The 26,066-nt window shown below is 45.0% G+C and overlaps 1 protein-coding gene across 1 annotated transcript in view; it reads right to left on the reverse strand.

Moving 5' to 3' along the window:
* The window catches only part of GALNT1 (polypeptide N-acetylgalactosaminyltransferase 1), a 338,886-nt gene that overhangs the window by 148,080 nt on the left and 164,740 nt on the right, over positions 1–26,066 (reverse strand). The gene's annotated exons all lie outside the window — the stretch shown is intronic.

Genomic DNA, 26,066 nt, shown 5'->3' on the forward strand with positions numbered 1-26,066 from the left:
AATATATATATATATATATATATATATATATATATATATATATATATATATAAATAGATATAACTATATCTATATATAACTATATCTATATATATATATACCTATATCTATATATTTATATATAGACACATGGATATATATTTAAACACACCTATATAAATATATATATATATATATATATATATATTTATATATATATATACACACACACACACACACACACAATATATACACACAATATATATATATTTCATACATGACTAGATAGATATAGCTATATATATATATATATATATATATATATATATATATATATATATATATATATATATATAGCTATAAAACAAATATACACTACTGGTGATAGATGCATTTTTATAAATTGTATAGAATTTATAGATATTTTAGGACTTTCAGCAGCAGGTACTTGCAGCACCATAGTATCATCACAGATTCATAGACATCCAACTCACAGACTTACTGCAGTCAGTGGTGCTCGGCTCTTCCCTTCCCTCTCAAACTCACTGTATCTGCTGCTCTCTGCTCAGTCTGCTGCGCCAAACAAACAAGGCACCAAGACTGCCTCTCTGTTATCCCGGCCCCTCCCAGTCTCTGCCCCTCTCTCCCAGTCCCCGCCCACTGCTCTCCCCAGAACCTGGAAGTGGTGCCTGGTGCCCAGCCGTGCCTGCTGTGAGACTGAGCCTCGCGAGATGATGATGTCATCATCTCGCGAGAACATTCGCTCTGCAGCGGCTGCAATGAAATAAGTGGCACCTGACCTGACACAAAAGACAGTGTGGCCGGTGACCATCCAACCCCCCCCTTCTTTGCCACGCGAACTACCGCCCGCCGGGAAGTGCATAAGAATAAAAGAGTAAGGGCTCTATTTACTAAGCAGTGTTAGGAGACAGAGTGAAAAGTGTTAAGGTGCCAGCCAATCAGCTCCCAACTGTCATCTCACAGGCTGTGGGCCTAATTCAGACTGCTCGCGAGCGCTGAGCGCTCGCAAGCGTGTCGATGTTGCCCAAGTGCACATGCGCACGAGGGAGCTGGCTCCGTCGTGCGCATGCGCGAGACCCGAATAACGACGGCCAAGCTGTCGTTACGGGTCTCGCACCAAAGGGGTCGTGCTGTCGATGGTGATTAACAGCACGCCCCCTTTGGTGGGCGTGCTGGGGGCGTGGCTGCCCAGACAGAGGCGTTCCCAAGTGAACACCTACCGTCTGGGGCCGGCCCCACTGACATCACTAGTGATGTCAGTGGGAGTGCTTTTGGCTCTGATAGAGCCAAAAGCACTCCAGGGCTTGCGGCAGTGAGACCCTACCGCATTTTGGCCGCTCGCTATAGCTGTGGGTGGTTACCCACAGCTATGCGAGCGGCCAGGAGGCCGCTCCAAAAAGGAGCAGGGACGGCCCTGATTCAGAGCGAGCGCTCTGTCAGAGCGTCCGGCTCTGAGTCAGGGCCTGTGTTTGAAAAATGACAGTTGGGAGCGGATTGGCTGGCACCTTATCACTTTTCACTCTGTCTCCTAACACTGCTTAGTAAATAGACCCCTAAGTTGGGTAAAAAAAAAAAAAAAAAAAACACAAAACGTTTGCTGTGAGCGGCCTGGGCCCCCTGCCATGTCCGGGCCCGGGTAATCTGTACCCGCTTCCCCCCCCTCTCGGCGCCCCTGGTTGTCCATCTTGGTTCAAGGGTAACAAATATATGTAAGAAAAAAAAAAATGATAGCAGGGAGAAGCATCCATTTAATGTCCTAGCCCCAAATGTTCTCCTCAGACTTCATATAGCATATGTTCACATAGTACAAACAGCAAGTATTATTTATTACCAGTTATGCTGGGCATACACTCTACAATTATCTGTCAGATATCTGTCAAATCTGTCTGGTGGGAAGGAAAATCTGGTCCATTTTCTAGTGTTTGGGAGCAAATTTCTATTGTTATTTGCTGCCATACATTACCAGATTTTCATTCCAACCAGCCAGATTGGACAGATATCTGACAGACAATTGTATAGTGTATGCCCAGCATTACTTACATAGCGCACACATATTCTGCAGCGCTTTACAGAGAATATTTGTCCATTCACATCAGTCCCTGACACAGTGGAGCTTACAATCTACTGTATGTTCCCTACCACATGCTCACACACACATACACATGAGTTGTAATTTTGTTGGGAGCCAATTAACCTATCAGTATATTTTTGGAGTGTGGGAGGAAACCAGAGCACCCGGAGGAAACCCACGCAAGCACAGGAAGAATATACAAACTCCATACAGTTAGGGCCGTGGTGTGACTCGAACCCACGACCTCAGTGCTATGACGCAGTAATGCTAACCATTACACCGTCTGTACACAGATTTGCATTAAAATTACATACTGTGACTGTTATATCAAAATGTGTAATAAAAGAGGTCTTCGTAAAAAAGAATTTCAGCTTGTATTCATTAGTTCTGACAAGTGAACGTTGTAAGGCTGCTTGATGTAGCCCACCACTGGTCAAGGAAAATGCTGTCAGAGATTCCATGGTTCAATAAGCCTGGAAACAACTATACACAATAGTAAAGTTAAAATTACTGGTTAGTCCAACTTTTATTTTTGCAAACAGTAGCTTGCCAAGTGTGTAAACAATACAGAGAAACTCTAAACTAGTCAACTTTAATACACTGGATAAACAAAGGCATTTATAAATTAGACTACAGTATATATGGATGTTAAAGATCATATTAACTGTAACATGGCATTTGTTGAGGATTTTGCTTATGACCGTTTACAATGATGTACTTTCACACTGTACAAATTAAATTACAAAATTATTGAAAGTGTGTCAGGTAAAAACCAATGAACAATATCTTAAAAAGTTGTTATGGGTTTGTTTGTTTTTTTAATTTATTTTGTTAAAGTAGTTGTCAAAAAGAAATCTCATGGAAACAAACAATGCCAAGTGTTACGATACAATAACAGATTACCATACAGGACACTTATTTGTTTTGTCAGTGGTAAGGAAGTCTGGAATGATATCAGCAAACCCTGACACACGCTAATACTTCCTGAACACTTCCTGCTTGCTTATCCACTTAGTCTACTTCAAGGTCTTGATGAAAGTTGGAATATTTGTTCTTTTCTGCCTCCAAAAAAAGTTGTAAAAATGTTTGTGTCAAAGTTACAGGTCCCTACAGAATTTGTCCATTTTACTGAAAGGTCTGTGCTGTATTTCACCTTATGTGGCCGCACATTTTTTCATGCTTCATTTTCGTAGGAAAAATCCTATGACTTAACTTTAGCAACTTTCACAAAAGTATACAAAACCTTATCTTTATAGGGGTACGACAAATTTACTATATTATTGATTTGGTCAACATATATTGGTAGACATTGAACTTCTCCGTTAAAAGGCAACGCTTCCAAACCCTTTTTGGAATCCGCGTACGCCTTCCAAGATCGCAACCACAATGTGCGACGAGCAGCTACAGCTGCCGAAGAAATTCGAGACGCCAGGGTACTAATATCCAAGGCCGCTTCGTTGATATAAGTGGCCGAATCCCGGAGATTACCGATCAACTCAGTCTGCTCAGCCGAACAGTCGGAATCGAAGGACGCCTCCAACGTATCAGCCCAGCGCTCCATAGCCCTGGCAACCCAGCAAATGGCCACAGCTGGCCGCGCTGCCCCCCCCCCGCAAGGAAATAGACGGACTTCAGGCAGATCTCCACCTTGCGGTCCGTAGCATCCTTAAGGGAGGACATGGATGGCATGGGCAATGTGGCACTACGGACAAGGCGTGTCACATGAGAATCCACCTGTGGAGGGGACTCCCACTTGGCAAAATAATTGTCCGCAAACGGATACGCCACTACTAAACGCCTTTGAGGCTGATATTGTTTGCCTGGCTGTTTCCACGCTTCCTCTAGATGGTCAACTAATTTCCCAGAGAGAGGAAACACTGTGGTATCTCCTTTAACATCCTTGAAAAAGGCGTATTTGGACTTTGATACTGGAGGCTCCTCATCCTCAATAACTAAAGCAGTACGGACTGCACGAATAAGGCCAGGTATATACACCTTAGACTTAGCGTTCGACTCTTTAGGACGGGGAGGTTCCTGGTCAGAAAGATCCAGAATCTCCCCATCGTCGGACGTCCTGTCATCATCCTCATAAAGGAGCAGACAGACGCCACCGGCCGCTTGTGAGGCCGCATCACAGACTCCCCTTGCAACACTTCTGACAACTGCTGTACAGAGCTTGTTAATGAATTAACCCACGCAGGCTCATGAGAGACCTGAGGAGGGGAAACAGGGAGACTGCGGGGTACCATCAATTGTCTTGGGAAACCCTGCATGGGTGACGACACCACTGACTGCTGGGACAAACCCATCTGAGTGAAGGCAGGCTGTGGAGCTAACTGGCCCACGAGGGTTGTAAGCGCTTTTGCAAAACAAGCCCAGGGCGGCTCCTGTACCGGAGCAGTGACCGTAATCGGTCGCGTCAACGAATAACACTGTCGACATGTCCCTCTGCACTACCGTCCCCCTCCGCTATAGGTACCTTGCATGTAGTACATAAAAGCTGGAGAGGAAAATCACTTTCAGACATAATGTTAAGTATGTGACCCCTCTCACTGATACTCGTTAGTATAGTGTGAGACCACCCTGCAAGCACTGCACCGCAAGGGCTTTAGCAGAAAGAACAGGGACAGTTAAATGCTGACAGATAGAAAATGAAAGTACAGGCAGCAGACGCTAGCATAGGTTACATCCAATGCAAAGAAATCAATTCCTGCACTATCAGCGCTGATCCTCAACTACACAGACTCAGAGCCTGGTAGGACACTGCGCTGCATACACAGACCTTAATCCAACGGAGGAGAGGTATGCAGGGGGACCCAGACCGCGATGCCACTGTTCATCAGCGTCCAGCAGCGCTCACCATGCTTCTTCCAAAGATGGCCACCTGAAAGCTTGAGACACTTTCTACTCAGACTAGCACCTCTGCCACATTGGTTTAGAGCATGGAGTCTGGCATAGTTACATGCACACCAGTCAGAGGCACAATATAGGTAAGTCCTGCAAATATTAGACTGTGTAGTGCAGCTTTGGTTCATTTTTGGGGCGTGGGTCCCCCTGGATTGCTTTGGTTGATCTGCTTCAGGGCACCACATTATAAAATATTTTTCCTTTATAACTCATTTTAATGCTTCAATGTCTGTTTTTTATATATGTATTTCACTTTTTTATTCTTTATATCCAGCTGCGGCTCCTTTACACTTCACTTTTCTTATTAGAGCGGTGCCTTGGGGTGGCTTAGCTGGGCTAGTTTGGGGGGTGTCCTGCACTCTGGACTTGAACCCAAGTATGTTAGGGACCTACCCTACAGAGGTTACCCGGATGTGGTGAGTGGGCCCATAACATTGGCCAAGATTATGCCGAAAACCTCTATTTACTGCAGAATGTATTTATTTTAGGGGTGAGCGGGTTCGGTTTTACTCGGATCTTGAAACGGCATTTTATTGGCTATCGCCTATCATGTGTTTTGGATAGCCAATATAATAAATCCGAATTTGCGGTAAAGTGGCGATAAGAACCGAGTAAATCCGAGCCTGCACATCCCTAATTTATTTATATATAATCAGTTAATTTGGAGTTGTGCAATTATATTTCTTTTTTGTGTATATTCATCTGTACACACTGGCTGACACACACACACACAATATATGGACCATTCAATTGAATGGCTGATATGTTAGCCAGTGTGTACCCAGCATTAGTCTTTTTTCCTTCTACTCATCTCAGTAGGACTGAAGGTTTTGAATTGAAATAAACATGAAGGAGATTAAACCATGAGGTGTTTCTCTGTGTATTGTCTCTTTAATGTGTTGGAGTTGTTTACCCAATAAGATTGAGAATATTAGTAGTGGTTTTCTACTGTCCTATAGGATTGTTAGGGAAGGAGTTTGTGGAGTCTTCGCTTATGCTTAGCAGATTTAATATCTCTGATCTGGTCAGGGGCGTATTTAGAGAGGAGGGTGCCCGTGTTCACCGACCGTCCGGGACCCCCTCCTCTCTCTCCGGTGGCCGCAGTGCACTGACAGGCTCAGTAGACCCCAAGCACTAGTCTGTGCCCAGAGTCTACAGCGCATGCATAGAACACCGGGAAAATGGTTGCCACGCCATTTTCCCGGTGTTCTGTGCATGTGCAGTAGACTCTGGGCAGGCGCGGCAACCATTTTCCCGGTAATTTCCCTACTGCACATGCACAGAACACCGGGAAAATGGCCATGGCGGCTGTTTTCCAGGCGCTCTGTGCAGCGCCTCTCCAGGCGACGTGGGACTTGAGAGGTAAGTATTAAAAAGTATGGGTGCAGGGTGTGCGGTGTGGGTACCCATTATAGATACACCCCTGATCTGGTTCATCCACCCACCCTATTTCTCTGTTGTGTGTGAATTTTATTGATTCAGCTCACTCAAATGAAGACTACAAGAAACAAGAATGTGGAATAATACCAGGGGCATTCCATTTAAGCTTTTTTCAAGAAGTCACGGCGCCATGCCTGTAGTCACAGCATAATAATATGACATATGGCAAGAACTTACCTGTTATCTCTATTTCTACGAAGTCCATAGGGTTCCACAGGATACCTCGGGGTATAGGTGATGACGTCAGGCATCGGGCACCATAGAGTTAAGTTTTCAGCATCCCAGGATGCACTAGGGTCCCTCTCCTATATCCCGCCCCCGAACCAAGGCATCTCAGTTACGTACCAAGCCATAGGCCGGAGGAGAAGGAAGAGAGAGAAAAAAAGATCTGGACACACACAAGAATCACATTCTCACCAGAAGGAGACGGAAAAAATGGTGACCAGAGTAAAGCCCATCTGCAGCACAGGTACGACAGGGCGGGAGTCCTGTGGAACCCTATGGACTTCGTAGAAATAGAGATAACAAGGGTAAGTTCTTACCATATCTCATATTTTCTACATCAGGGTCCATAGGGTATCCACAGGATACCTTGGGGATGTCCCAAAGCAGTATCCTTCAAGGGTGGGGACGCTCCTGTGCTGAAAGGAGAATCTGCCGCCCGAAGGAAGCATCCTGAGAGGCAAAGGTGTCAAACGCGTAATACCTCACAGGTATGGAAAGAGGGACACGTGGCCGCCTTGCAGATCTGGACTGCCGAGGCACCACATCGAGCTGCCCACGAAGGACCCACAGACCTAGTGGAATGAGCCCTCAAAGAGGATGAAACCGGCATGCCTTCATGAAGATAAGCTTCTGAAATTGCCATATGGATCAAACCTGCCAAAGTTTGCTTTGAAGCAGGCCAACCCTTTTTATGGAAGCCATAGAGGACAAACAAGGCGTCCGACTTCCTAAACAAAGAAGTGCGGTCAACATAAATCCTGAAGGCCCGCACAACGTCCAAAGTGGCCTCACCCACTGAAAGGTCAGGTGAGTTAAAAGCCGGTACAACGATTTCCTCGTTAACATGAAAACGTGAAAATCAGGACGAGTGCGCAGCACTGCCCTGTTCCCATGAAAAATCAGGAAAGGGAGTCTACAGGAGAGAGCCCCTAAGTCAGAAACACGTCTGGCCGAAGCGATGGCCAGAAGGAAAATTGTTTTAGCCGTCAGCCATTTAAGATCCACTGAGCCCAGTGGTTCAAACTGCGGTCCCTGGAGAGCCCTCAGGACCACAGCTAAATCCGAAGGCGCCACCGGTGGAAAAAATGGCGGCTGAATTTGAAGAACACCTTGCATAAAGGTGCACACATCAGGGATTGTAGCAATCCTACGATGGAACCAGACAGACAGGGCAGATACCTGCACCTTCAAAGAAGCAAGGCGAAGCCCATGGTCTAGTCCCGCCTGTCGGAAGGCTAACACTCTAGACAGACGGAACTCCCGAGGTGCATAACCTCTCGGTCGACACCACTGGAAGAACGTATGCCACACATGATGGTATATTCTTGCAAAAAACTGTTTCCGAGCTCTTAGCATAGTTCATACTACAGAGCTGGAAAACCCCCTGGACCTTAACCACGCCGTCAAAGACAGCCGAGTCAGGTCCGTGTGAAGACAAGGACCCTGTGACAGTAAGTCCGGTCATAGCGGCAACCACAGAGGAATGTCCACGGACAGACCCTGAAGGTCTGAGAACCAGTGCCGTCTGGGCCACGCGGGAGCCATCAACAGGAGCATCCCTCTTTCCTGTTTGAATTTCCAGATTACCCGTGGAAGAAGGGAAAACAGAGGAAAGAGATAAGCAAATTGGAACGTCCACTGGACGGACAGAGCATCCACCAGAGACGCCTTTTCGTCTCTTGTGAGAGACCCGTACACCGGCAATTTGTTGTTGTGCCGTGACGCCATGAGGTCGATCTCTGGAAGACCCCACCTGTCCACCAGAAGCTGAAAGGCGTCCTGGTGCAGAGACCACTCCCCCCTGGATGAACGTCCTGGCGACTGAGAAAGTCCGCATCCCAGTTGAGGACTCCCGGGATGAATACTGCTGATATAGCCGGGAGATTGCGCTCCGCCCATACCAGGATGTGGGACACCTCTACAAGTGCCGTCCGACTTCAGGTTTCTCCTTGCCGATTTATGTAGGCCACGGTGGTGGCGTTGTCAGACTGTACCTGCACGGGATGACCCTGGAGAACCCGATGTGCCTGCTGGAGAGCATTGAAAACGGCGCGGAGTTCCAAGATGTTTATTGGAAGCTCCTTTTCCGCCTGAGTCCATCTGCCCTGGAACAAGTGTGGACCCGTGACCGCTCCCCAGCCCCGAAGGCTGGCGTCCGTTGTCAATAGGACCCAGTTCGCCACCCAAAACAGACGACCCTTGTTGAGATGGGTCATCTGCAACCACCAGGCAAGGGACAGGCGAACCTCTGGAGTGAGCACCATCGTCTGGGATTTGAGACTCTGAGGCAGTCCATTCCATTTGGACAGGATCAATTGCTGCAGAGTTCTGGAGAGAAACTGGGCATATTCCACCATGTCGAATACTGACACCATGGAGCCCAGTAACCTCATTGCCGAGTGAAGAGACACACGGCGACTCTGCAGACAACTGCGCACCCTCAACTGCAAGGCAGAGATCTTTTCCCCCGTCACAAAGATCCTCTGCTTACTGGAGTCCAATAAGGCTCTGATGTGCAGAATCCTCTGAGACGGGATCAGGGTGGACTTCTGCCAGTTTATCAACCAGCTGTGCCGTTGCAGTACTGCAGTCATCAGATCCAAATGGTGTAGAAGGAGCTCAGGAGACCCTGCTACCAACAAAAGGTCGTCTAGGTACAGCAACATGCGGACTCCCTGCAGCCGCAGGGACGCCGCCATGACCTTGGTGAATACACGTGGTGCTGTCGCCAGGCCAAAAGGTAACGCCCGGAATTGAAAGTGATCGCAGCGGATTGCAAACCTGAGGAACTGTTGGTGACGCAAAAGAATAGGGACATGCAGGTAAGCGTCCTTTATGTCCAACGACAACATGTAATCCCCAGGTTCCAGCGCCAGAATGATGGACCGTAGGGTCTCCATCCAAAACCACAGTACCCGCAAGGACTTGTTGAGGGCCTTGAGGTTGAGAATCGGACGGTACGACCCATTGGGTTTCTGCACCAAAAAGAGATTGAAATAGAAACCCTGGCCCCTCTGGGAGAATGGAACAGGCACTATAACTCCAGCCTGGAGCATAGTGTGCAAAGCCTTCCACAGTTCCAGGGCTTTGGTCTGGTCTAAGGGAAGACCAGTGGTGAAGAATCGGGATGGGGGCCTGTGCCGAAAGGAGAGGGCACACCCGTGAGAAACAACCTCGTGAACCCAAGTGTCTGTCGTAGTTGCCGACCAATACTGGGCTAACTGCAGCAGGCGGCCTGCCACTTTGGGATCCCCCAAAGGGAGGCCCAGACCGTCAGGCCGCAGGCTTGTCATCAGACTTAGGGGCCGGATGTCTGGTACTCCAGGCCTGTTTCCTGGGCTTGGCCGATTTCTTGGGCCCAGCCTGTCGGGGAAAGGACTGAGCCTTAGGCCTACCCTGGGCCCTATAAGGCCGAAAGGACGAAGTACCCGAACTGGAAGGGACCGCAGCAGACGGGGGACATGCAGACTTGGCTGCCGCCAGCGTGGCCACAATTTTGTCCAGATCTGGACCAAAGAGGACTTCTCCATTAAATGGCAAAGCTTCCAATCCCTTTTTGGAATCGGCGTCCGCCTTCCAGGATCGCAACCATAAGGTGCAACGAGCAGCCACAGCTGCCGAGGAAATGCGAGAAGTGAGAGTACTAATATCCAAGGCCGCTTCATTGATGTAAGTGGCCGAATCCCGGAGGTTGCCTATCAACTTGGACTGTTCAGTCGAACAGTCGGAATCCAAAGACGCCTCCAAACTATCGGCCCAGCGCTCCATAGCTCTGCTACCCAACATACGGCCATAGCCGGTCTGGATGCCCCCCACGCGAGGGAATAAATGGACTTTAGGCAGATCTCCACCTTACGGTCCGTAGCATCCTTCAAGGAGGACATGGAGGGCATAGGCAATGTGGCACTTCGGACTAGGCGTGTCACATGAGAATCCACCTGAGGAGAGGATTCCCACTTAGAGAAATAATTGTCCGCAAACGGATAAGCCACCACTAAACATCTTTGAGGCTGATACCGTTTGCCAGGATGTTTCCACGCCTCCTCGAAATGGTCTACCAACTGACCCGAAAGAGGAAACACTGTAGCGTCACCCTTAATATCCTTGAAAAAGGCATATTTGGATTTTGACACCGGAGGATCCTCATCCTCAATAACTAAAGCTGTGCAGACTGCACGAATAAGGCCAGCAATATAAACCTTAGATTTAGCGTCCGACTCTTTAGTACGGAGAGATTCTTGGTCAGAAAGATCCAGAATCTCCCCATCATCAGACGTCCCGTCGTCATCCTCATAAGGAGCAGACAGAGACGCCACCGGCCGCTTGTGAGGCCGCACCACAGACTCCCCTTGTAACACGTCCGACAAATGCTGTACAGAACTTGTCAGTGAATTAAACAATGCAGGCTCCTGAGAGACCGGAGGAGGGGAAAAAGGGAGACTGTGGGGTACCATCAGTTGTCTCGGGAACCCCTGCATGGGTGACGACACCACTGGCTGCTGGGACAATCCCATCTGAGAGAACGCAGGTTGCGGAGCTAACTGGCCCACTAGGGTTGTAAGCGCTTTGGCGAAACAAGCCCAGGGTGGTTCCTGTACCGGAGCTGTGACAGTAATTGGTCGCGCCAATAAAAAGCACTGCCGACATAGCCCCTCCGCGCTAGCCATCCCCTCCGCTATAGGTACCTTGCACGTAGTACACAGAAGCTACAGAGGAAAATCACTCTCAGACATGATGGCAAGTATGTGATCCCTCTCACTGATACTCGTTAGTATAGTGGGAGAACCGCCCTGCAATCACCGCACCGCAAGGGCTTTAGCAGAAGAAGAGCAGGGACAGTGAAAAGGCTGACAGTAGAAAGTGAAAGTACAGGCAGCAGACGCTAGCAGCAGTCACATACGATGCAAAGAAATTAATCGCTGCACTATCAGCGCTGATCCTCAACTACACAGAATCTGGTAGGACACAGCGCTGCATACACAGACCTGTTCCAACTGAGGAGAGGTATGCCGGGGGACCCAGACCACGATGCCACCGATCAGCAGCATCCAGCAGCATTCACCAAGCTTTCTGTAAAGATGGCCACCGAGGAGCAAAGAGGAGGCCGGCCTGGGGGAGGAGCACTGCCACAGGGCCAATCGGCAGGTGCAGAGAGGCTGTGTGCAGCGGGGGAGGCGCCGGCTGTGTACAGGGAAGGCGCGCTCCCCTGGCATGCAATTAACCCCTGGGACACCGCAGCTGCGGTCCGCTGTCCCAGGGAGGTAGAGGAAGCGCAGGTTTGTTACCTGGCTCCACGCTGCAGCCAGTCCACAGGGAGACCCCTGCCTGGGGACTCTGGACCATGTTTCAGCAGGGACCCACCGCGGGACCCCGCTGCCCCACTTGAATCCGGCCATGGTCCCAAACATCTGGGGTTACATGGGGTCCCCAGCTGTTAGAGGCAGGGAGAGTCTATTTGAACCAGCCTGTTAAATGCCCTGTAACAGATGCTTCTCCCCTGGGAACCAATGACATCAATAACAAACTTCTCTATTGTCCTGTTTATTCTGGGGGGGTATAAATATGTGTGCTCAAACGCTGGGTTCTCAGTCTTCGTCCTGAATGACGAGGGGTCTCTTGATGATGCCTATCTTCGGGTCCGGAAGCGCTGCGTATGTATACTGTACTTGGGTCTGTATAATTCCTTTTGTGCCTAAATTGTGTCTGGATCAATTGCGTGTAACTGTCTGAACTTTTACTTGAATAACACTTGTGCTTTGGAACCACAGATTCCAGGTCTAAGTCTTTATTTACTGTATGAATGCGTACGCAAATTAGCGTCATCCTTAGAGGTTTATAGGAAGGATTCTATAAGGTACAGGCAGGGGTATATAGAGGTTCTGATCTAGTAAAACCCTGATGTAGAAAGAAGAACCAGAATGTTTTTTTTTCTTTATAAAAAACATTTTGCTAATACCAAATTCGAAATATTCAAATATTGTTTGAGGTTTTCACTATTTTTCAGTCTGCTAAATTGTTAAGCTTAAGCTGCCCATCCACTAGGCGATTATACCTAGCGATGGAGCGATAACGACGGTCGTAATCGCTCCATCGCTTGGGAATCGCCCGCATATCCGGCAGTAAAAGGTTAAAAACGACTAGCGATGCGCGCGCCAGCTGGTAGTTTTTAACATCAATCATCGCCAGAACATGACGGTCAACCTGACGACCGTCGTCAGGTTGCCATGTTCGGGGATGATTGATCTGCATACACTGAACGTCTGAATGTTCAGTGTATGCACTTCACCCCGCGGGAGACGACGGCGTCGTAATCGTGCCTTCGTCCCCCGCATCGTGTAATGGACGGGCAGCATTAAACTCCAGAACTCTCACATAATTAAATTGGCAGAATATTTAGATTTTTTTAGTAGAGCTATTCCCTGTTTGCATGCATTACCAAAATAAAGGTACATAAACAATAAATCAGCACTAGTCTGTCCTTCATACTAGCCAGCACAGAGTTACTGTCTGTGGTACCAGTATCTGATCATGTTATTAGGGATGTGTACAAATGTATTTGCACTTAGAAAATATGATCAAAAGAAGCACAGATTAACAGCATGCTTTGTTTAACAGCCAATTACATTATTTCCATAGTAGTGCAAAATATATATTGTTCTCTTTGAAGAGGTGTCTTAACAGATTAATGTGTTAAGGCTGAAACTCTACCTCAACAAGTAACCACCCAAGGCTATACAAATCAGTAGGTACTATCTTTGCTTTCAATGCAATTATTTAAAATGTATATACAGGTTGAGTCTCCCATATCCAAATATTCCGAAATATGGAATATTCCGAAATACGGAATAATTTTGGCATGACTGAGGTAATGAAACCTTTGATTTTTGATGGTTCAATGTACACAAGGCACAAAATTATTAAAAATGAAGTATAAAATGACCTTCGGGCTTTGTGTATAAGGTGTATATGAAACATGAATGAATTTCATGTATGTACAAAAACTTTGCTTGAGCCACAAAAATATTGAAAATATTGTATAAAATTACCTGCATGCTGTGTGTATAAGGTGTATATAACACAAATACATTCTGTGTGTATATTTGGGTTCCATTCCCAAGATATTTTATTATGATTTGCAAATATTCCAAAATATGGAATATTCCGTTATCCAAAATACCCCTGGTCCCAAGCATTTTGGATATGGGAGACTCAACCTGTATCTCAAACCTGAAACATTTCAAGAACATTTTATCACAAGTGCTTAAAAAGGTAAGAGGCACATATATTAAAAAGAAATGAACAGAGAATCTGGCACGTCAAGTAGTTACTACAAGGAAAGTATTACAACGAAATCTGTATTGATCTCAAGATCAGACTTCTCATTGACAGAATACACGAACACTTCATTTTGTATGCACAAGACTGATGAAAGATGTAAATTACACTAGCACTGATATTTCCACCTTAGCATATTCTTGAAGATAGAGCTATATATGCAATGGAAATGCAACAGACTTGGCAGCCATTATCAGTAAAGTGAAGGACCTTGGAACCTGCTAGAACAGACATTAGACAATCCAGAATTAGTTTCCAACAGTGTAAATAAACATACAGTGCATCCGGAAAGTATTCACAAAGCTTCACTTTTTCCACATTTTGTTATGATACAGCCTTATTCCAAAATGGAATAAATTCATTTTTGTCCTCAAAATTCTACACACAATACCCCATAATGACAAAGTGTAGAAAGTGTTTTTGTGATTTTTGCAAATTAAAAAAAATAAATAAAATCAAATCACATGTACATAAGTATTCACAACCTTTGCTCAATACTTTGTTGATGCACCTTTGGCAGCAATTACAGCCTCAAGTCTTTTTGAATATAATACCACAAGTTTGGCACACCTATCTTTGGGCAGTTTTGCCCATTCCTCTTTGCAGCACCTCTCAAGCTCCATTAGGTTGGATGGGAAGTGTCAGTGCACAGACATTTTCAGCTCTCGCCAGAGATGTTCAATTGGATTCAAGTTTGGGCTCTGGCTGGGCCACTCAAAGACATTCACAGAGTTGTCCTGAAGCCACTCTCTTGATATCTTGGCTGTGTGCTTAGGGTCGTTGTCCTGCTGAAAGATGAATAGTCACCTCAGTCTGAGGTCAAGAGCGCTCTGGAGCAGGTTTTCATCCAGGATGTCTCTGTACATTGCTGCATTCATCTTTCCCTCTATTCTGCCTAGTCTCCTAGTTCCTGCCGCTTAAAACCATCCCCACAGGTTGATGCTGCCACCACCATGCTTCACTGTAGGGATGGTTTTGGCCTGGTGATGAGCGGTGCCTGGTTTCCTCCAAACATAACGCCTGGCATTCAAGCCAAAGAGTTCAATCTTTGTCTCTCATGGTCTGAGAGTCCTTCAGGTGCGTTTTGGCAAACTCCATGCGGGCTGCCATGTGCTTTTTACAAAGGAGTGGCTTCCGTCTGGCCACTCTACCATACAGGCCTGATTGGTGGATTGCTGCAGAGATGGCTGTCCTTCTGGAAGTTTCTCCTCTCTCCACAGAGGAATGCTGTAGCTCTGACAGAGTGCCCATCGGGTTCTCGGTCAACTCCCTGACTAGGGTCCTTCTCCACCGATCGCTCAGTTTAGACGGCCGGTCAATTTTAGGAAGAGTCCTGGCGGTACAGAACTTTTTCCATTTACGGATGATGGAGGCCACTGTGCTCATTGGGACCTTCAAAGCAGCAGATATTTTTCTGTACCCTTCCCCAGATTTGTGCCTCGAGACAATCCTGTCTCGGAGGGCTACAGACAATTCCTTGGACTTCATGCTTGGTTTGTGCTCTGACGTGCACTGTCAAGTGTGGGACCTTATATAGACAGGTGTATGCCTTTCAAAATCATTTCCAATCAACTGAATATACCACAGGTGGACTCCAGTTAAGCTTTAGGAACATCTCAAATATGATCAGTGGAAACAGGATGCACCTGAACTCAATTTTGAGCTTCATTGCAAAGGCTGTGAATACTTATGTACATGTAATATTATTTATTAATTTATTTTAAATTTGCAAAAATCTCAGAAACACTTTCTACACGTTGTCATTATGGGGTATTGTGTGTAGAATTTTGAGGACAAAAATTTATTTATTCCATTTTGGAATAAGGCTGTAACATAAAATGTGGAAAAAGTGAAGCACTGTGAAAACTTTACGGATGCACTGTAGGTCAATATAGAAAGTGAATTCAACCTAGCTAGAAAAAGACTAAAGCAGGGCACACACTATTAGATATATTGTACAATCGATCGTTCCAACGGGGATCGGAACGATATATCGTACAGATCGTATTCGGTGTATGTCTGACTGCGTAAGCATGGCGGTCGTTCATCACATCATTTCATCTGCTGTGCTACACAGCAGATGAATCAATGCAACGAATAATGCAATGCTGCTACATGCAGCATGTAACAATATACTGTGCCGTCATACACCGGATTATGTAGTGTGTATATATCATTGCATCACGTCGTTCCGTCATTGGACACACATTGCATAGTGTGTACCCAGCTTATGTTCAATTGAGGTCACTTCTCCATAGTTACTTGAGTGAGAATTTGATTTCAGTATAAGAATATGGAGAAAATAAAAAAATATCTATACAAAAGAAACATTTGTTTTTTTTTATGACCGGTCAAATATTTAAATTAGCACCAAAAAAAGAGGCAGAAGTATAAAGTATTGGAACATCGTATTTAATTGACTTCTGCAGAGAGGCTGCTAATTAAAAAAGCCAAACATGAAAAAGACTGCAATGGACTACAGTAAAAGAGTTGAGTACTTATCTGGGTGGGTTCATAAGCCTGCTAATGTTTGGGACTCCAAACAGTTCACGTTTTCCAGGTCACTCAACAAGTGCACAGGTGTAATCATTACTTACTGACATTTTAAAAGATCCACAGGTGGAGCTAATTATTTCACTTGTGATTCTGTGAGGAGACATGGAAAACTGCACTGTTTGGAGACCTGAGGACAGAGTTTGAGAACCTGTGTGCTATAGTAATATATATCCCCACATACATATAAAATATATTTAAGGACCACCGCCCCTCTCATACAAGATTTTAATATGCTACAGGTGGTTAATTGTTTACCATTCCATCCTAATATGATTCTATACCTTTTATTGTATATATGTGTGTTATGGCCATTATTGTGTGTTACTTCATTAATTTTATTTTTCTATTGTATTCTGTGCCTATGGTGATGGGCTCTCACTGATAACAGATCACGCAGCGTGATGACATCATCACTATGCCGCCGGGCAGGGTGTGCGGTCCCACACCCGAAGATGGCGGTCACGTGGTGCTATGAACAGGTATAAGGTAGGGTTTTGTTTTATTGTATTTTAGCCTGATGACTGTGCCTGTTGAGCACTGAAACGTTGCTCCATTTTTCTGTCCTCAGTAAAGAATTTTTGTATTTATGACCCTGAGTGCCGCGCCGTTGGACTATGTACACATTTACTTGTGCGGGCACCTGGGCAAGCATCATTTGGTTTCTGGAGAGCCGGGCCTCTAGGATTGTAATATATACAGTCAGGTGCATAAATATTGGGACATTGACAGAATTTTCATATATTGGTCTCTATTCACCACCATAATGGCTTTGAAATGAAACAAACAAGATGTGCTATAACTGCAGACTTTCAGATTTAATTTGAGGGTAATTACATACAAATCAGGTGAACGGTGTAAGAATTACAACGGTTTCAATATGTGCCTCCCACTTTTTAAGGGGCCAAAAGTAATGGGACTATCAACTCAAAAGCTCTTTCATGGACAGGTGTGGGCTATTCCCTCGATATTTCATTATCAATTAAGCAGGTAAAAGGTCTGGAATTGATTCTAGGTTTGACATTTGCATTTGGAATCAGTTGCTGTCGACTCTCAATATGAGATCCAAAGAGCTGTCACTATCAGTGAAGCAAGCCATCATTAGGCTGTAAAATCAAAACAAACCCATCAGAGAGATAGCAAAAAACATTAGGTGTGGCCAAATCAACTGTTTGGGACATTCTTAAAAAGAAAGAATGCACCGGAGAGCTCAGCAACACCAAAAGACCCGGAAGACCCGGAAGACCACGGAAAACAACTGAATGACAGAAGAATTATTTCCCTGGTGAAGAAAAACCCCTTCACAACAGTTGGTCAAATCAAGAACACTCTCCAGTAGGTAGGTGTATATGTGTCAAAGTCAACAATCAAGAGAAGACTTCACAAGAGTGAATATAGAGGGTTCACCACAAGATGTAAACCATTGGTGAGCCACAAAAACAGGAAGACCAGATTAGAGTTTGCCAAACAACATCTAAAAGAGCCATTACAGTTCTGGAACAACATCCTATAGACAGATGAGACAAAGATCAACTTGTACCAGAGTGATGGGAAGAGAAGAGTATGGTGAAGGAAAGGAACTGCTCATGATCCAAAACATACCACCTCATCAGTGAAGCATGGTGGTGGTAGTGTCATGGCATGAGCATGTATGGCTGCCAATGGAACTGGTTCCCTGGTATTTATTGATGATGTGACTGCTGACAAAAGCAGCAGAATGAATTCTGAAGTGTTTCGGGCAATATTATATGCTCATATTCAGTCAAATGCTTCAGAACTCATTGGACGGTGCTTCACAGTGCAGATGGACAATGACCCGAAGCATACTGCAAAAGCAACCAAACAGTTTTTTAAGGCTAAAAAGTGGAAGGATATGCAATGGCCAAGTCAATCCCCTGACCTGAATCCGATTGAGCATGCATTTCATTTGAATAAGACAAAACTGAAGGGAAAATGCCCCAAGAACAAGCAGGAACTGAAGACATTTGCAGTAGAGGCCTGGCAGAGCATCACCAGGGATGAAACCCAGCGTCTGGTGATGTCTATGCGTTCCAGACTTCAGGCTAATTGCCTGCAAAGGATTTGCAACAAAGTATTAAAAAGTGAAAGTTAGATTTAGGATAGTTTAGTTTGTCACATTACTTTTGGCCCCTTAAAAAGTGTGAGGCACATATAGAAACCGTTGTAATTCCTACACCGTTCACCTGATTTGGATGTAATTACCCTCAAATTAAATCTGAAAGTCTGCAGTTAAAGCACATCTTGTTTGTTTCATTTGAAAGCCATTGTGGTGGTGAATAGAGGCCAAAATATGTAAATTCTGTCAATGTCCCAATATTTATGGACCTGACTGTATATAATATATATATATATATATATATATATATATATATATATATATATATATATATATACATACACACACACAATACCAGTCAAAAGTTTGGACTGTCTTCTCTCTATACTGAGTTGAGTGGTTGTGCCATAATATGGATTACAACAGTAGTCAAATAGTGGTGTCCACTGTGTACTGTGATTGTGGAGCCTATTTAAACCTTTCATAGAATTGCAAATCATTCAAGCCCCTCCTTCTGAAAAAACCCGGTGTTGTCCTGGAGAAAAGAGTTAAGACTATTGGGCTTTATGCTGTTGCACTCACCAGACAGAAACATTTGGATGTTCTACTTCCTCTCTGGTTCATCACACTGTCGTAACACCGATTTGGTCACTGTTGATTGGAGCCCTTTACCTCACGTTGGCTCCCGCTTAGACCACACAGCAACCGCGGGTCTCATTTCCACTGACAGACCCGGCGCTCAGCGTGCACAGGCTGAAAACATACAACGGAGACAATCCAGCAGAAAGCCGACCAGGGCTAAGGTGAGCCGTAGGACTGTACAGCAATACACCACGGCCCCTTCAATTTCCATCCTCTCTGGAGACTTTTAAATTAGCTCTTTTGCATGGTGCTACCATATCAGGTACCCTTCTAATATCCAGCGGACCATATTATTGGTATCCAGTGTGACTGTTCAATATGAGAACCGGTTTTTAAACCCTTTTTATTGGAATTATCTAAATCATTGCAGAGAGACTTTTTGATTGACTAGCTCCATTTATTATATAAAAAAAACAAGAAACAAATGGGAATCAATTACAAATTGAGTGCACTCAAACCCTCTTAATAAAATAAAATGTAATTACTTTTATTAAATATGTTTTAAAAATATTTTAATTAGGCTCACGGATATTAGTATATTAATTTTATGCTAGTTATTGCTCATATATTGTTTATTCAGATAGTTAACATAATCATGCCCATAATTAGGAAAATATGTGAAAAGTGATATAGATATATATAATAGTTATATTAAATCAAGGTCGTGTGCTGTCCTTATTGGTAACTATAATATATATATATATATATATATATATATATATATTAGTTACCAATAAGGACAGCACACGACCTTGATTTAATATAACTATTATATATATCCATATCACTTTTCACATATTTTCCTCTCATTTTTCTATGTGCACACCTTGTATGTATTTATTATCTTTTTTCATTCACCCCTTTTTCTTTTAATATTTCGCTTATAAAGCACTAATTATGGGCATGATTATGTTAACTATCTGAGTAAACAATATATGAGCAATAACTAGCATAAAATTAATATACTAATATCCGGGAGCCTGATTAAAATATTTTTAAAACATATTTAATAAAAGTAATTACGTTTTATTTTATTAAGAGGGTTTGAGTGCACTCAATTTGTAATTGATTCCCATTTGTTTCTTGTTTTTTTATATACGTTTATTCTGAATCAATGGGTAGCACCTGATAATTTGGAGCAAATATATGTTGATAAAATATCAAGAATATGAATAGCTAGAAATACCACCCCTCAAACATCTAATATATATTACCTGGTGCGGGTTTTATTCCGATAATTTGTTACAATCCTAGCTCCATTTATTGCCAGCATATTGCACATTGATACATTGTTTTTTATTATTTGCTACATTTAGGTATTAAATTGCTTCTATTATTGTCTACAAGCGCTACCTTTGTTTCTCTTTTTTGTATGCCTTGCTTTGGTGGGTTGCAGTTTCCACCCAGTGTAGCAGCTCTGTAGACAATTCAGTTCTTTAATTCACCTACTTTGCGCACCTGACTCTTCTCCCCCCCCCCCCCCTCCCAAGTATGAATTAAACCCACAACCTCAATGACCTCAATGCTGTTAGGCAGTATTGCTAACCATTACACCGTTTGTGAAAGTAAAATGCATATTAAATGCCAGCAGATGAGCCCCAACACTGTACCAACCATTATGATTGACATTTTCGTTGCAGTTCCAATTTGTAAATAGAGGAACTGATGTAAAGAACTACATATTACCAGTTTACCACTGTGAAACATATGAATTATGCCCTCTTAAGTGTTTTTCTGTCCCTAGAAATTTTCGCACAATTTTTAATATTTGCCATCTGAACAGTATCATTTTCTTCTTAATATCTCCAAAAAATTCTGTTATTTTTATTTATTATTCACAATTCTTTAGAAGTTAATGTATATTAAAGATGAGTATTTAGTTTAGCAGAGCAATGTTTATCTATAATATGTATACTCTGCATGCAAAACTCATTCTCCTACATATGTCTTTGGGCTTCATTGAAAATGTTTATATTGACATAGTAGTGATAGTGATGACTGTAACAGACTGAATACCGTTGGCAGTAAAAACAGTAATTAGTCTGTGGTGTGGCTCTTATTCAACTAGACTGATGAGATGTTTGCATTACACAATATTTTTGTGATGAGCTTGTATGCTTTTAAAGCTGAAACATGGCGAAAAGTAAATAGTACAACCTTCATAATACACAATTAAAAAATGTAAGAAAAAAAGTTTAGATTTACCCTGCAGTTTCCAAATTTATACTTGAACTGCACCTGATATTACCAATAAAAGGCTCAAAAGCATTCTTCAGAGAATATGAATTATACGGTTGACTGGAAAATGTTAAGCTTTTCATATACAGGTTGAGTCTCCAATATCCAAATATTGTAAAAGACGGAATATTCCGAAATAAAGAATTTATTTTAGCATGACTGACATAATGACCTTTTCTTTCTGATGGTTCAATGTACACAAACTTTGTTTAAGGCACAAAATATTGTATAACATCATCTTCAGGCTGTGTGTGTAAGGTGTGTATGAAACAAATACATTTCAAGTATGTACACAAACTTTAAAGCACAAAACTATTACAAATATTGTATAAAATTACCTGCAGACAGTGTGTATAAGGTGTATACGAAATGTATATGCATTGTGTTAAAATTTGGGTCCCATTCCCAAGATCTCATTATGGTATGCAGTGTTCGCAAATACGCACTATAACGTGTATTTTACCAGACGTCGGGCACTAGGTACTCACTTTTAGAAAGTTGCCGGGTCCCCTGGGATGCGCTGTGCTGTGGCCAATCCCTTACAGCTGCAGCACAGCGCGTCCCCCTGAGAAAGACAAAACGCTGTCTGTTAGAGCAGCCAATGAGAGTCAGATAGACTCTCACTGGCTGCTACTGTGGAAAGCCGTGCAGGGATCAAGTGTCTGATCCCAGCATCGGCACAGCATCCGTGCCCGGAGCTGGGACAGTGTGTTTGTTCCCAGCGCCGGGTAAGCCAATGCGGCGGGTACCTGGTGAATGGACCGCCTGGTCCCTTCCACCAGTGTCGGCGGTAAAGTGTTGGCGGGAGACGCTTGGCTCCGGGCACAAGCTAAGCGGAGCTTGCTGCCCGGAAGCCAAGTAGCAGCGGCAGTTGTTTGGCACTGGCCACGAGCCGTTTGGCTCACGGTCCAGCAGCCAATAGGAGGCAGACGCGATGAGCCAATCGCGGCTTGCCGCGTAATAGCCCCGCCCACTCACGGCGTTTTGAATTAGACACAGCTGAGCGGGAAACTGCAGTCCGGCGGCAGAGGGGAGGAGTGAAGACCTCCCGAAGACAGAATAGCGGTGCGGCAACAGATCCGGCGGCCGCGCGAGATGCCAGAAGACTGTGTGATCAACGAGGAAGAAAGGAAGAGGCGGTGCCGCTGGCCAGGACGGGCCAGCGGCAGTATGAAGCGGAGAACCGAAGAGGACTGCGGGGGTGGAAATAAAAAGAGCTAACGAAGCTCCCCCCCGCAACATCTTCTACCGTACGTGTATGCGGCCTTGGGCGACCGTTATTTACACCTCAATAGACCACCAGGGTTGTTGGGCACTAGGCCTGTGGGATAAATGTAGGCAATAGGCCTGTGGGTATATAGGTGGGCACAAGGCCTGGGCTACATAGGGGGCATTAGGCCTAATTGAAGGTGAGAGAGACCTGGGCATTAGGCCCAGGTCACTAATAGGTGGGACAATACTGAGGGCAATGCATAGGGGAATTACTACTGGGGACAATGCATAGGGGGACTACTAGGGGTAATATAGGGGGATTACTACTGGGGCAATGCATAGGGGGACTAGTAGGAGTAAAGCGTAGGGGGATTACTACTAGGGGTAATGCATAGGGGGATTATTACTAGAGGTAATACATAGGGGGATTACTACTGGGTCAATGTATGGGGGGGGACTACTAATGGGGGCAATGCATAGGGGGACTACTACTGGGGGCAATGCATAGGGGGACTAAAGGGCATTAATGTGTGGCATAATGTGTAAAGGGCAATAATGTGCGGCATAATGTGTAAAGGCTGGGCATGGCTTTGTGGCATCATTTGTAAGAGCTATTACTACATGGCACAATGTGTAAAGACCGGGCATTAATGTGCGGCATAATATTTAAAAACCGGGCATGGCTGTGGCAAAATGTGTATAGGGAATTAATGTGCAGCATAATGTGTAAAGGCCGGGCATGGCTGTGTGGCATCATTTGTAAGGGGTTAGGGGAGGTCTAAGAGGCATAAGGGGAGCTCTAAAGCATAAATTATGGAGGGTCCCTGGGACCCACATATTTTGTCACTCACCGCGATCACTGGTAAGCAAATATTCCAAAATACAGAATATTCCGATATCCAAAATACCCCTGGTCCCAAGCATTTTGGATATGGGAGACTCAACCTGTATCTCATTAAAGCAGTCATTTTTCCACCACACCGCCTGCTATGTCTACCAATTCTTATTTGCAAAGGAAGCTAGTAAAAGTGGATTAAAAAGGCTAGCATAACACAGGTTTAAAATACTGTTGGATCAGATAAGTTTATCCAAGTGTCCAGCCCAATTGTTGTTTAGGCCATCTCCATTATACACACAATGGTGGTAGTCACTTTTACTAAACCAATACTTATAATGGTTTAGCAGAAGGGAGATGTCAGGATACTGGGGAACCCACAGGCTTATATGTCCTGGGTAACAAGTGAAGAGCATTCCCGCAATTACTCCCACACCAGATTAGCATTTACTGGCTTACTGTCTGTCTATTATTTATGAATGCAAAAGCAATAGTAAACACATTACGCAAATGTTAAAATGGTCAAAACACATGCAAGGGGCACATCATCACCACTAAATAGGTGCCTTAGTAGCCAACCCTTAGGTATCTGACCAGGGCCAGCCCTAAACATTGGCATTTTAGGCAAATGCCTAGGGGCACCTGGAATGCTAAGGAGCATCCCAAGCTAAGGGTCAGCAGTAGAATTTTCCTTCTTTGAGCTGGCTCAGGTGCTGATTGCTATTTCAGCGATCAGAGCCAGCCAGAAGGAGAGGTCAGGAGGCTGCCGCTGCAGCAGCTGAACATAGAGCCGGAGCTCAGTCTCAGACAGGCAGGAAGTGTGTTTACTTTCACTTTCTGCCTGAGCCGAGGCTGAGCACTGAGCAGCTGCAGAGGAAGCCATACAACACACGCGGAGCTGCAGGACCCTGCCCCAGACACACAGTATAAAGGTAAGAGCTGGATGAGGGGAGGCAGATACATATGGGGAGTGGAGGCTGATGATACTGCTGTGGGAGGGGGAGAAAAAGTCATATGGGGAGTGGGGACTAAGGGAGCTAATGATAATGCTATGGGGGGAGGGGGAGGCATATATATATATATGGGAGTGAGGGCTCAAGGAATTAATAACACTTATGGGGTGAGGGAAGGCAGAGACAAGGGGGTGTGGGAGCTCAGGGCTGATGATCCTGCTATTGGGGGAGGGTAGGAGGCAGAGACATATGGCGAGTGGTGGCTCAGGGTATTTATGACACTGCTGTGTGGGGGAGGGGGAGACATATTGGGAGTTAGGGCCCAGGGGGGCATGGGCATGGGGGGACACCCATCATCCACATTGCTAAGAAGAAACCCAGTGTGTGGTTACCAAGATAGAAGAAGGTAGGGGGTAACAACAAGCTGCAATAATTGGCTACCATTCTACTTATGTGCTACAACAGCCTACATGGGTTCCCTGCAAAATTATATGCATCAGGTATGGTGTGGGGGTCAGCCTGTACTATGAGTGATGGGTGCTGCCTGTACTGTGAGGGGTGATGGGTGCCATTCTGTAATCTGTGCTGTGCTGGCTGAGGGGTGATGGGTGCTGTGTCATGAGGGGTACTGTGCTGGGAGAGGGGTGTTGGGTGATAGATGATGTGTCGTGATCTGTACTGTGCTGGGTGAGGCGTGTTGTACTAGGAGAGGGTTGCTGTGCTGAGAGAGGGGTATTGGGTGAGGGGAGATGGGTGTTGTGATCTCTGCTGTGCTGGGAGAGTGGTCCTATACTGGGTGAGGGGTGCTGTGCAGTAATCTGTGCAGTGAGTGGAGCTGTGCTGGGTGAGGGGTGCTGTAATCTGTACTGTTAGGGATACTGTGCTGGGTGACGGGTGCTGTGATGGGATTCATAGCCTGCCTTGTACCTACTAAGTTCATTCAAACTCAGGAGGCGGCATGTTAAGAGCCCTTCTACAGCTCAGTGCCATGAGGAACTGTGTGTCCAGGGCTGCTGCAGGTATGTACGCTATTTTACAAATAAATACATAGATGTCCTATTTTTTAACATCTACATGTTGTATGGTAGACAGAGCATGGTGCTGATGTAACACTTTCATTGCAGCCTGGGACTTTGTGTACCCACGTGAAGTGTTCTAAAAGGGTCATTCCATGGTAACTCAAGTTACAAAATGACATAGCAAACAATTAGCAATTCCTGTATTAAGTTTTTTATGCATGACCTGTTATTATCGTCTCAGTAAATAAAATGAATTTCACACAAATTCCTTTTGCTGTTGATAGCCATGCATAGCGTTCCCGCTAGGCTGTTTTAGCGGGGCGCGGCGCCCTGCCCTCCTTCTGGAGGGCAAAAAGCGCCCTGCCCTCACAGCCTGCGGGACGCAGTGTCCCGCGGGTGGAGAAACATGTGGTGACCCGGTCACTGCCGGAGAATAGACGCCGGGCGCATGCGCCCGTCATCTATTCTCCATGTCTGCAGGGCTTGGGGGCTGCCCGGCGTGTCCGTAAGTGCCGGGCACGCCCCCAAGAGTGACGAAAAGGGGACGCGTCTTATAGAC

Source organism: Taudactylus pleione, unplaced genomic scaffold (assembly GCF_031769625.1).
Source record: "Taudactylus pleione unplaced genomic scaffold, aTauple2 ptg000386l, whole genome shotgun sequence".
In the NCBI taxonomy this organism is placed as follows: domain Eukaryota; kingdom Metazoa; phylum Chordata; class Amphibia; order Anura; family Myobatrachidae; genus Taudactylus; species Taudactylus pleione.